This window comes from Oncorhynchus keta, chromosome 25 (genome assembly GCF_023373465.1).
Source record: "Oncorhynchus keta strain PuntledgeMale-10-30-2019 chromosome 25, Oket_V2, whole genome shotgun sequence".
Taxonomy (NCBI): domain Eukaryota; kingdom Metazoa; phylum Chordata; class Actinopteri; order Salmoniformes; family Salmonidae; genus Oncorhynchus; species Oncorhynchus keta.
Window position 1 is genome coordinate 7,925,051 of NC_068445.1, and position 12,200 is coordinate 7,937,250.

Here is a 12,200-nt window from a genome sequence, read left to right on the forward strand (position 1 = left end):
ATGAAAGAAAGATTGAACTCTTTGGCCTGAATGTTAAGTGTCACATCTGGAGGAAAGGTGATTGAAGAAGGTATTGAGTAAAGGGTCTGAATACTTATGTAAATGTTATATTTCCGTTTTTAATTTGTAATAAATTTACAAATGCCTAAAAACTGGTTTTTGCTTGGTCATTATGGGGTATTGTGTGTAGATTGCTGAGAGTTTAATAAAAAAAACTTTTTTTGAGTAAGTCTGTAACGTAACAAAATGTGGAAAAAGTGAAGGGGTCTGAATTTTTCCCCTTCACTTTTTGTGCGTCTGCAACCACAGCTAGTGAAATCTCTGCAACCCTAAACAATAGGTTGTAGTCAGTTTTAGAATGGGTGGCCAGTAATAAACTGGTCCTTAATTAACTAAGAACATCGTATTTGGTACAAATCATTACCTTAGTTCTAGACCTCAGCTGAATCTGATAATGAATGGTGTGGCTGTTGAGCAAGTTAAGGAGACTAAATTACTTGGTGTTACCTTAGATTGTAACTGTCATTGTAAAAAAATATTGATTCAATGGTTGCAAAGATGGTGAGAGGTCTGTCTGTCATAAAGAGATGCTCTGCTTTTTTGACACCACACTCCACAAAGCAAGTCCTGCAGGCTCAAGTTTGATCTTATCTTGATGAAGCTTTTCACCTTCTCTATCGTCAATGTGGATGGGTGTGTGCTCCCTCTGATGTCTCCTGAAGTCCATGATCAGCTCCTTCGTTTTTGTTGACATTGAGGGAGAGTCATATGGTCAAGTGCTGCGAGGAAGTTTATTTTTATAAGAAACATTAATGTGTTGGAAATTCCAAATTGTTTGCGTAGTAAATGTACACACAGCGCTGACACACACGCTTGGGGTATTTTCACAGTCCCCAAGTCCAGAACAAGCATTTTGTGACACTCGCAATAACATCTGCTAAATGTGTATGCGACCAATAGATTTGGTTTGGAACACATTCAAGGAAAACATATAGTATTATCCAGAGCCATGACTGCATGGAACTCCCGTCCATCTCATATATGCGCAAGTGAACAGCAAACCTGGTTTCACAAAACAAATAAGACAACACCTCACGGTAAAACGCATCTCTCCCATGTAAACCTACTTTTTGTGTGTATGTACCATTGGAAATGGTTCCAACCAACCAATCATTTCATTCTGAACTGAACCATCATTTTTACAAATTCTGTTTCATTTTTAAACTTTGAATCCCAGAGTTTGTTTAACCTTAATCTCATTAAATGACTTCCCCAATTAGTGCGGATAGAGCAGGCAAACTAAACAAGATGCGACTGAAATGTTGCAGGTGGGGAGAGAGCGAGAGAGGGTTGAGGAGGAGGTTTGAAGAGCTGGGCATCTTGTTATGGCATGCATTATCTGAGTTAGGTCCACATAATTATACCTAGAGGATTGGCTTCTATGAAGGCACTTTGAATGTCCTTTTTGAGCTAGCTAGCTAACAAGCTTGAGCTAGGTAGCTAACAAGCTTGTGTGCAGAGCTGCACCAGAATTGAAAAAAAAAACATTTGACATTTTAGTAGTTAATAAATCTAACGTGAAACATGATAAGTAGGATAATATAGTATTTGAAATGGTGTTTTTGACATTGGATAAAAGCAGACACAGAGCTACAAAATGTTATATCATACACTGCATTTGATGAACAATGGGAAAGTAATTCTGCTTTGAAAGTTGATGAACTTGTAATCCCACTTTTGAGAAAGTGGCCATTGAATGTTTTGGTACACCTACTGGAGAGAGCTTTGTCTACACCTATTCAGCATTGTTCACACCGTCTTAAACCAGACCCACCCATCTCTTTAAGGATTCACATGTGAGGTCATGTGCTAAACACTGAGTAGTGTAGTAAAGATTAAGACTAAAAGTGGTAAAAGTTGTAGCCTACAATAAGAAAAAATTCCAGGTAAACAGAAAGTGTCCAGATAACAAATATTGTATAAATATTAGATGATTCTTACCCAGACACACTTGTCTAAATTGGTGAAAGAAATGCTATAATCCCCCAGCCACATCTAGCTTAGTGGATGGGTCACTACAGAAGGTGTAAACGGTACAGTAAATGGTTACTTGCATAGTAGCAATATCAAAAATAGATGGTGTCAATATAAAGAAAATATAAGAAAAAGTGTCAATGCCAGTAGAGAAAGAACAAAATAATATACCGTATGTACAAGAACAATAACGATATCGTTGATACTGGTGATAGATGCATACAATCGGGTAAAGTGCCTGAGCAGCAGGATAAAAAAATAAATAGTAGCCTTAATGTATGGCGTGTGTGTTAGGAGAGTGAATAGAGGCACTGCAGATAGTGCTGATGACTGGGAACTCGCACCCCAGTGATGAACTGGTCCGTTCAAACCGCGCATGAACAAGGGAATCTATATTCGGAGGGCCTGTTTCTTTCCTGCCCTTGACTTTGGTGCAGGGCATGTGATGTCCATAGTCTCTTCATCGCAAAACTCCCTGATCTTCTCAGAAATGTAAGTTTGTCTTGCTGTTTCCAGTCCAAGTGGTGCTTGTACAGGCAGACCATCTATTGGAGGAATGATGTCGGCGTTGCGCAGGAGCTGAAACCTGGTCCCGACTGAGTCCAAATGCTCATTGGCAACAACAACACCAGGCTCCAGAGCATCAAAGCTGTAAAACAGGAAATAAGAAAACAAATTGAGAAGAAATTACAGCCTTGCAAAACATCAATTCACCTCTCAAGTTTAGATAAGAAGAATAACCTTATACAATGCAATGAAAATGATATTCTCCTGAAGTGTTGGTACTGCTTGATCTGCGGCAGCGGCCTGAAGTACGAAGTCAGGTGTTGTTGCCAGGCATAGCTTTCCACTAGTACCGTACAATCCTCTAGTCCAAACAGCTATGGGATGTTGACCCCTGTCGCAGTGCTGTCCTTCACAACACCAGCAATCTCGAGACCACAAACTTTCTTTTTTTTTCACCAATGCAGTTATCACAATTCAGGTCCACATGTGTTTCTCCAATTCCGTAGTTGGTGTAGAAATGGTGCTAATACAGAAATAATAGGAGATCAATGAAATTAGTGCCAATCATGTTGGAGGTAAATTAAACAATCAAAACGTGTTGTTTATGCTGAATGCTGAAAGACAAATTCTAGATACAAATATTTTAGCATAGCATTTTAGCATAGTAGCAGGTTGCCTAGTTGTTAGAGCTTTGGGCCAGTAACCAAAATGTTGCTGGATCGAATCCCCGAGCTGACAATGTAAAAATCTGTCGTTAGCTGGTTAGTTAGCTAACATTAGGCTATAACTAGCAATGCAAATGGCTTTCTGAGATAATATTACTTCACAGATCATACATGTAATGTTAAAGTGCCAGCCACCTAATGTTAGGTAGCTAGCTAACAGTAAGCTTTAACTTGCACTGAAAACAACATTCTGACAAAATTAGAAATGTATAATATCTGAAACTGTAGATAGACTCTTACCCGTGTACATGAATGAACGCTTCACAGCAGACTGCAATCCCTTTCATTAAATAAGACGTCCTGTGTAGTTTCCGTTTTGTTTGTACAGCTTGCTTGGCCCATTTTGTCAAGTCACTCTGGTTCACACTGACCATGTGCAATGCCACAAAAATCGTCCTCCTGAAAGTAGTCCATCACAACGTTTTCCCACGGACCTTTGTCAATAGCGCCTGATAAATTCATAGCAGCAATATTATTGAGAGCAGTAGCAACACATTTGCAGTTTTCCATGGCTAACTTTATATCTTTTGCAAAAATGTTTTTAAAAAACTGTTTTTTGCTTTGTCAGTATGGAGTATTGCGTGTAGATGGATAAGGGGGAAAGCAATTGAATCTCTTTTAGAATAAAGCTGTAAACGTAACAAAATGTGGAAAAAGTCAAGGTGTTTGAATACTTTCCAAATGCACTGTCTGCAAATATGTCCCGTGTTTGTGTTTTACACCTCCAGCAGAATAGTTACATTTGTGTGCATGATATTCAGTTTCACTGGCATGTAGTATGTTCTATGGATGGTCTTAAACTGCAGTAATTTATGTCTGGGATGATATAAACATGACTGGGCATTCAAACATATCTCTATCCATTCATTATCATCAGTATTGTCTCCCAGGTCTTCCTCACATTTTTGTTTTACTTGTTGTGTGTCATCAGGAAAAGCCTCTATCAACCCTTGATACAGTTTGGAAATCAACTTTAGAGGTTTGTCAGACTGCCTTAAAATAGTTTGAAGCTTCTTGCTTGTCCAGTGTTTGCTGCACAGAGAAAATAGTGTTGTATCTGCAAAAATTCCCCTCAGCTCCATCACCAGACTGGTCTTCCCTGGCTGCCTGACCCCGATGAGACCCCTGTCACCATCTGATCCTGCTCAGATGAGGCATGACAAAGAATTACATTGGTGTACATTTATACGTTATATTATCCATGAATATAATCAATGGTTCAGCAATCTAAATAACCGTTTATCCCAGACTGTAGCCTACCCATCAACTCAAGATGGAACTTTGTATTGTAACGGTTTTGACTTGAGGTTATTATTTATAGGGGTGCCAGGTAGGTTGTGCCTACCAGAGAAAACATTGGTTTCTCCTTTTAGTTTGGGTGGGAATGAGTCCCATCTGGTCCGTCAAGTCTACACCAATACAAAGGACTTATGTAAAAGTCAGGATGGAAATAAACTTTTCATAAACCCTTAAAACATTGGAAAGAACTTCAAAAACAACTATATTCTGTTGCGTGGGTTGTATTAGCAACAACAATGATTACACACACACATATAATAATATCACAATGAGTTCTGGTTCCTCCAGAAATGTCCTGTACCTCGGGCCTAAAAAGAGTCCTGCCCGGTAAAGGAGTTCAGTGAACTCAAGTGACTTTTGTCACGCGATGTTTGTCCGTTCATTCAGTGTAGCGTAAACCCAGTATTAAACATACAATCAATATAACAATTACTTTACCACAGAACTTTAAAGCGGATCAACTCTTACTTAAGTCCTCAACTACCACTAACTACACAAATCACAGTATACATCACATCCAAACAAATGAAATACCGTATACAAAAAGGTGGTAGTCAGTCGGTCAGTCAGACAATCCAATCCGCCAATAGATCTCCAGCGGAGAAAGGCCACGAAGAACAGAGAGGTGTAGTCCAGGGACGCGATGAGTGGATCCGATCCTGGGTAAACTCTCTTAGGCTACAAAACACACGTTTAACGGCAACAAAACAAACGGAATAGAAGCTTCGGAACTGAGGGTTGAACACATCCTCATGCACGTCTCCATCACAACCCCCTTTCGTGCAGCTGATGCTGGCTATTTAATTGGGAATTAAAGGGAAAGCGCCCTATTGGAAGGAGCTGCACTGAGACGGTTCAGAAAAATTCAGGGCCGTCACACCCCTCCCCTGGAAAAAGCCGACCATTGCCCTGGAAGGCACATCTTGGTCGGGGAAACCGAGAAAGGTCTCCTCATCACTTTCCTCTACAAAAATATTCATTACTTTTTGGAGCTCACGCTCCTCAGCTGAGGAGTCACAGGCCTTAAGGTGCGAGACTTCTGGGTCTGGGAATCCGAGAAAAGTATCCTCACTATCCTCTTCAAAGATATCCAGGACCTTGCGGCGCTCAATCGCCTCCAATTCCTCAGCCGAGGGGTAACAGGCCTTAAGGCGTGAGACATGGACGATGCGCATATCTTCACCTGTGTCCTCTTTCACCACTCGGTAGTTCAAAGGGCCCATCTGCTCCACAATCCTATATGGTCCTTGCCATTTGCTTGGCCGAGAAGAATTGTTCAGCTTTGAGTAAGGATGAGAGCGAAGCCACACCCGATCACGAAGCTGGAACTGCATGTCTCGTCTGTTCTTATCATAATTTCTCTTCTGCTTGAGTCGAGCCTGGATCATGTTCTTTGAGACAAGAGCTCTCAAGTCATGGAGATGGCCTACCTGGTCATAGCAAGCAGCGTCTGGAGTAAGCTGCTGGGGCTGTAGCACCATATCCAAGGGTCCTCGGAGAGGACGACTTAGGTTCAGCTCTGCAGGTGTGACTCCAGTGGACTCTTGCACAGCAGAATTCAGGGCAAATCGAAACTCGTGAAGGTGCTTGTCCCAGTGTTTGTGCTGGGTCCCTACATAGGAAGCAATCATTGTCTTCAAGGTTCGATTTACTCTCTCAGTGAGATTGGTCTGTGGGTGATAGGCCGTGGTCAACTTCTGCCTCAGGTTCCATCTTTGGCAGGTCTCCTCAAAGAGATCAGAGACAAATTGGGAACCTCGATCAGACAGGATGTAATCAGGCACTCCCAGCGAGTCAGGATCTCTTTCGTAAGGATGTTAGAGACGGTCCTTGCTGTGGCCTGACGCAGGGAAAAGAGTTCCACCCACTTTGAATAGTAATCAACAAAAACAAGTATGTACACATTCTGATTGGAGCTTCTAGGAAATGGACCCATCAAATCCACTCCTAACATTTCCCAAGGTCGGGTAACCACCGTTTGCTGCAACTTGCCAGCAGGCTTTCTACCTTCTGGTTTGTACATTTGACAAACCTGACAATTTCGGATGTGTGACTTCACATCCATGCTCAGATGTGGCCAGTAGAGTAACGCTTGCAACCGCTTGTAGGTTTTGAACCTGCCCAAATGACCAGCTAATGGGTCTTCATGGAAATGTTGAAGCAGTTGTAGGCGTAGAGTGTCCGGTATGTACATTTGGTAGAGTGTTCTGTGAGGTAGTTGTACGACTCGGTAGACTTTATCTTCAATGATGGTCAGCTTTGTGGTAGGATTGACCATCTTTTCTCCATCTTCCAGGATAGTCTGGTACAAAGCCTGTACTTCTGGATCATCCTGTTGAGCTTTCCATATGGCCTCATCAGAGATGGGAAAGTCCGTTTTGGGCGAGTCTCGACTGCTTGACAGGACAGTAGCACATGTAAGATCAGGGCCACCGTTATCACAAGTAGGAGCTCTGGACAAGGCATCTGGAACAGTGTTGTATTTTCCTTTCCTGTATTCCACTGCAAATGTGAAATCTTGCAACCGTAGAGCCCATCTTATGAGTCTGGTGCTTGGTTTGTTGGTCTTGAACACCCACACAAGGGAGGAATGGTCAGTGACCACAGTGAAGTGTCTTCCCTCCAAGTAGTACCTCCACTTTTCCAAAGCCCAGACCACTGCAAGGCACTCTTGCTCTGTTGTGGAGTAGTTCCGTTCTGCTCCATTCAATGTCCGACTGGCGAACGCTAGCACTTCTTCAGTGCCAAGTCCAGTCTGTTGGACTAGGACAGCACCAAGTCCAACATCACTTGCATCAGTGTAAACAACAAAAGGGCAATCAAAGTTGGGATGACCTAAAATGGGAGGTGTGACGAGATGTCGTTTCAGGGTTTCAAAGGAAGTCTGGCACTCTGCCGTCCATTGGAATTTCGCTCCTTTTCGCTTCATCGCGTTGAGGGTTCTGCCACCTGGGAGAAGTTCGACACAAACCGATGGTACCATCCAGCCATACCAAGGAACCGTTGAAGGGCCTTGAGTGTGGTTGGCACAGGGAAGTCTTGTACAGCCTTTGTCTTTTCAGGATCCACATGAATGCCGTCGAAAGACACAATATGGCCAAGGAACTTCAGGGAGGTTTGGCAGAAGTTGCTCTTCTTCATATTTAAGGTCAGACCAGCTTCTCTTAGCTTGTCCAACACTGCTTGAAGATCTTGAAAGTGTCTTTCTCTGTTCTGAGAGTAGATAATTATATCGTCCAGGTAGACGAAACAGATCTTCCCTTTGAGCTCACCTAACGCAATCTCCATGAGTCTTTGGAAAGTGGCAGGGGCATTCTTTAATCCAAAGGGCATCACCTTAAAGGAAAACAAGCCCTCGGCACAGACAAACGCAGTCTTGTCCTTGCTTTCCTGGTCCATCTCAACCTGCCAATAACCACTATTGAGGTCAAGGGTAGTGAACACAACAGCGCCAGACAATGACTCCAGGATCTCATGGATGGTGGGAAGAGGATAGGCATCAGTCTGGGAAACATTGTTGGTCTTCCTATAGTCCACACAAAATCTAAGACCACCAGTCTTTTTTGGGATGAGGACAACAGGAGCAGCCCAGGGAGAGGAGGAACGTTCTATTATATCTTGTGTTAACATATCATTAATGAGTCCCTTTTGGATGATTAGCTTCGCTGGGGACAAACGATATGGCTTTTGCTTGATCGGCATTTCCTGTGTAAGGAATATTTTGTGCTTCAGGAGCCTGGTGCGTCCCAGCTTTGAAGTACATACATCAGCATTATTCTGCAGCTGCTAACAGCCTTAACTCCTCTGGCTGTTCCAGCTGAGCTCTTCTCACAGCCTGTAAAAGGAGATCATCAGAAGGATTATCAAGGGTTAGTGGTACGGAGCAATGGCAGAGAAGACTGCCACATTTGAACCCCAATCATGTAACTTTTTAGCTTCCGATTGGTGCGGTATTAACTGAAAGGAAGGGGATGTCGATGGGGGCGTAGGCAGTGACTCTTGGGGTTTCAGCTCTGGTTAAAGCACCCAGAGAAGGATGGTCATTCCTGCGAAGAGAGTTAGGTGTGTTGGCCTGTTGTGATTTGTGGTTTCTGGAAGGGTTTACTTGATACGGTCTTGGACATTCAGAGGTGCCAGCTTGGCCCTCAGTGGTCTGAACTGAAGTGGACACCAGGGAAACTCTGTGTAAGGAGTTGTGCCTAATGGAGGCCATGTCCACAGACACGTCATCCAACATTTTAACACAATTAGAGAGTTCTGTCTGCAAGTGGTCTACAGTGTTAACCATGGGAGAAAAAACAGAATTAACATCCTTGAGGACCTCAGTGTGGTGATGTTGCAGGCGCCATTGGAGAGTGGCAGTGAGTTGGTTTCGTTGGTAGTCAAACTGCCTGTCCATGGCACCAGTCATTTCCCGTCTTCCACTCTCACTGAGCTCTTTCAGCGTGTGGGTTAGAGTGCTCAGTGAGTTTCTGAATTCCATGGCACTCTGTTGTTGCTCTTCCCTCAGACATTTGAATTTATGGTGGATAAGAGTTTGGAGATGTTGTTGAGTCTGACGAATATCAAGGATGTCACCTTGAAGTTGTAAGACTACAACCTCTGGAGATAAACCAGACAATGGAGGAAGGTTGGGTGTCAGAGGGAGGACTAGCTCAGTACTTCACAGATCCATGTCAATAAGTGAGTAACTGGTTAGACCTCCTGTGGCCTGTGGCTCATGAGCATTCAGATTCCCAGGGCTCTGGCCCAAATCAACTCCATTATCTCCATTCACATTATGATTTGTATTGTCAGCTTGATGGTCAGAATGGCCCTGTGTATTCCCATTGACAGGTATGACATGGATGAGCACATTATCTTGGGGTGAATCCATTGTTTTAATTCCACACAAAATATTTGCTTAGGTTAGTTCTCAATGTTGAGCTGTCCCATCTGGGGTGCCATTTTTTATGTAACGGTTTTGACTTGAGGTTATTATTTATAGGGGTGCCAGGTAGGTTGTGCCTACCAGAGAAAACATTGGTTTCTCCTTTTAGTTTGGGTGGGAATGAGTCCCATCTGGTCCGTCAAGTCTACACCAATACAAAGGACTTATGTAAAAGTCAGGATGGAAATAAACTTTTCATAAACCCTTAAAACATTGGAAAGAACTTCAAAAACAACTATATTCTGTTGCGTGGGTTGTATTAGCAACAATGATTACACACACACATATAATAATATCACAATGAGTTCTGGTTCCTCCAGAAATGTTTACCTCGGGCCTAAAAAGAGTCCTGCCCGGTAAAAGGAGTTCAGTGAACTCAAGTGACTTTTGTCCGATGTTTGTCCGTTCATTCAGTGTAGCGTAAACCCAGTATTAAACATACAATCAATATAACAATTACTTTACCACAGAACTTTCCGGATCAACTCTTGGTCCTCAACTACCACTAACTACACAAATCACAGTATACATCACATCCAAACAAATGAAATACCGTATACAAAAAGGTGGTAGTCAGTCGGTCAGTCAGACAATCCAATCCGCCAATAGATCTCCAGCGGAGAGGCCATGAAGAACAGAGGTGTAGTCCAGGGACGATGAGTGGATCCATCCTGGGTAAACTCTCTTAGGCTACAAAACACACGTTTAACGGCAACAAAACAAACGGAATAGAGAAGCTTCGGAACTGAGGGTTGAACACATCCTCATGCACGTCTCCATCACAACCCCCCTTTCGTGCAGCTGATGCTGGCTATTTAATTGGGAATTAAAGGGAAAGCGCCCTATTGGAAGGAGCTGCACTGAGACGGTTCAGAAAAATTCAGGGCCGTCACAGTATCCATTCACTGATTATAATGTACTGCAAAATGTACCTGAGCTCTGTAGAGTGGTCTTCCCTGGCTGTCTGACCCTGCTAAGACATGATGAGCATAGTGTTGTGTACTGACTGTGCACTATGAAAGTGACGCCTGTAGAGCTGTTTATACCGTGTCTGTGTGAAAAGTAGGGAGTTAGCTGTGAGGAAACTGACAGATTGATAACGTTACATTGCTATACTGACGAAGAAAAACGCAGAAAAACGTCAGAATATCGGTCTTCAATCATTTGGCTGCTGGTTTCATCGTTTGATTCAGGTCTAGTGTAATTGAGTCAAAAATAATAGCTAAAGTCAGTGAGCTAGCTAGCTAGCTAACTTTAGCTAACATGTCAGTTACATTAGTAGTATATCAGCACTGGGAGTAAATATTTATTTTTCTGTCAAACAGCAGTTACCTTGATAGCTACATCAGTCAACTAAAGAGTAGCCCGTTTCATCTCTGCTTGCTTTTACAACTCTGAGAAAAAGTGCAACACAGACAGCAGCTGCCTCTGTTCATCTCTCCTATGCTGGTCCTATACAGCCTTTCCGAAGCATTGACTTCATACAGCCGGCTAATACCGGAAAACGGCCTACCTGACCTCCCTGAGGCGTCTGCATGGTCCTAAAGCATACCGGAGCCACGTTTTGTATCACAGCTCAATTAAAAAACTATTTCAGAATGTGGGGAGGTCATGTCACCCCTGTCCCCAGATGAAAATAGACAACCGATGGCAAGTTTTTGATGCCTATGATTATGCCTGTATCATCCCAGTTGACAAAAGAGGTACCAAACTGTTGGACCTTGACACCCACTACTGTTCAACAGACATAGGCTTCTACTACTTAATCTCCACCACTTATCTGCGTTTCCTCATCCTGATGGGGTCCTTTACCTACCATCTCCTGAGATGGAAGGTGGTCTATGCCTACCACCTCTTCCTGACTTATCTCCACGATACAAAGAGGAGGAAGACACATGCGCCTCATTGAGGTCAGTACGATGCCACTGTCTTCTACAATGCCCACGATGAGCCTTGGGTCCTGGGGGAGCTTCTGCCAAAGCTGAAGAGAGAGCAGGGGTGGAGGTTGTCTGCACCACCGGTTCTTCGAGCCAGGCAAACCCATCATAGACAACATCACAGACGCCATCTCCGGGAGCCGCAAGATCATCGACATGATCAGTCGTCGCTACCTGGAGAGTGAATGGTACTCTCGGGAGATGCAGATGGCCAGCTTCAGTCTGTTTGATGAGCAGAAGCATGTGTTGATCCTGGTGTTTCTGGATTAGTTCCCGGACCAGCAGTTATCGCCCTACCATCGCATGATGAGGCTGGTGAAAAGACTCACCTACTTGAGTTGGCCCAGAGCTGGGGAGCAATCTGGGATAAAACTCCGGGTGGCTTTGGAGACCAGGGACTGCCCTGATGAGGAGAAACCCATCCTCTCCGGGGTAGAGAGGGTATGATAGTGACATTCTAAATATAAAGCCAATTGACCTGAAGCTGGACAAAAAAACATGTATAATAAGTTAAATAAAAGTGTAAGTGTATAAACTGCAATATTATTTCCAACAGAGGGATTAACTCATGTGTATATGTACTATAATGTACTATAATGTACTATAATATGTACTATAATGTACTATAATCAGAAACTGAGTTGGGCAAATGTTATGCGATTTCGTGATGAGATGTACTGATAATTAATTTGACCCATATTGTCAGAGCAAAATAATCCTGCAGCAACAGGATTTGAACGTTTAGTCCATAATGTTGCTTTATCGGTG

The 12,200-nt window shown here is 43.1% G+C and overlaps 1 protein-coding gene, 1 long non-coding RNA gene and 1 pseudogene across 4 annotated transcripts in view; 2 read left to right on the forward strand and 1 right to left on the reverse strand.

Annotated features, from left to right (window-relative positions):
- LOC118358072 (small G protein signaling modulator 1-like) overlaps positions 1 to 12,200 on the forward strand; it is a 101,288-nt gene that overhangs the window by 32,132 nt on the left and 56,956 nt on the right. The window lies entirely within an intron of this gene.
- Positions 1,589 to 3,658, reverse strand: LOC118358074 (uncharacterized). The gene is made up of 3 exons (XR_004820415.2): positions 3,507 to 3,658; positions 2,776 to 3,064; positions 1,589 to 2,683 (listed from the first exon to the last, which is right to left on the reverse strand). It is a non-coding gene; the product is annotated as an uncharacterized LOC118358074 (long non-coding RNA).
- Positions 11,126 to 11,879, forward strand: LOC127911664 (toll-like receptor 13; annotated as a pseudogene).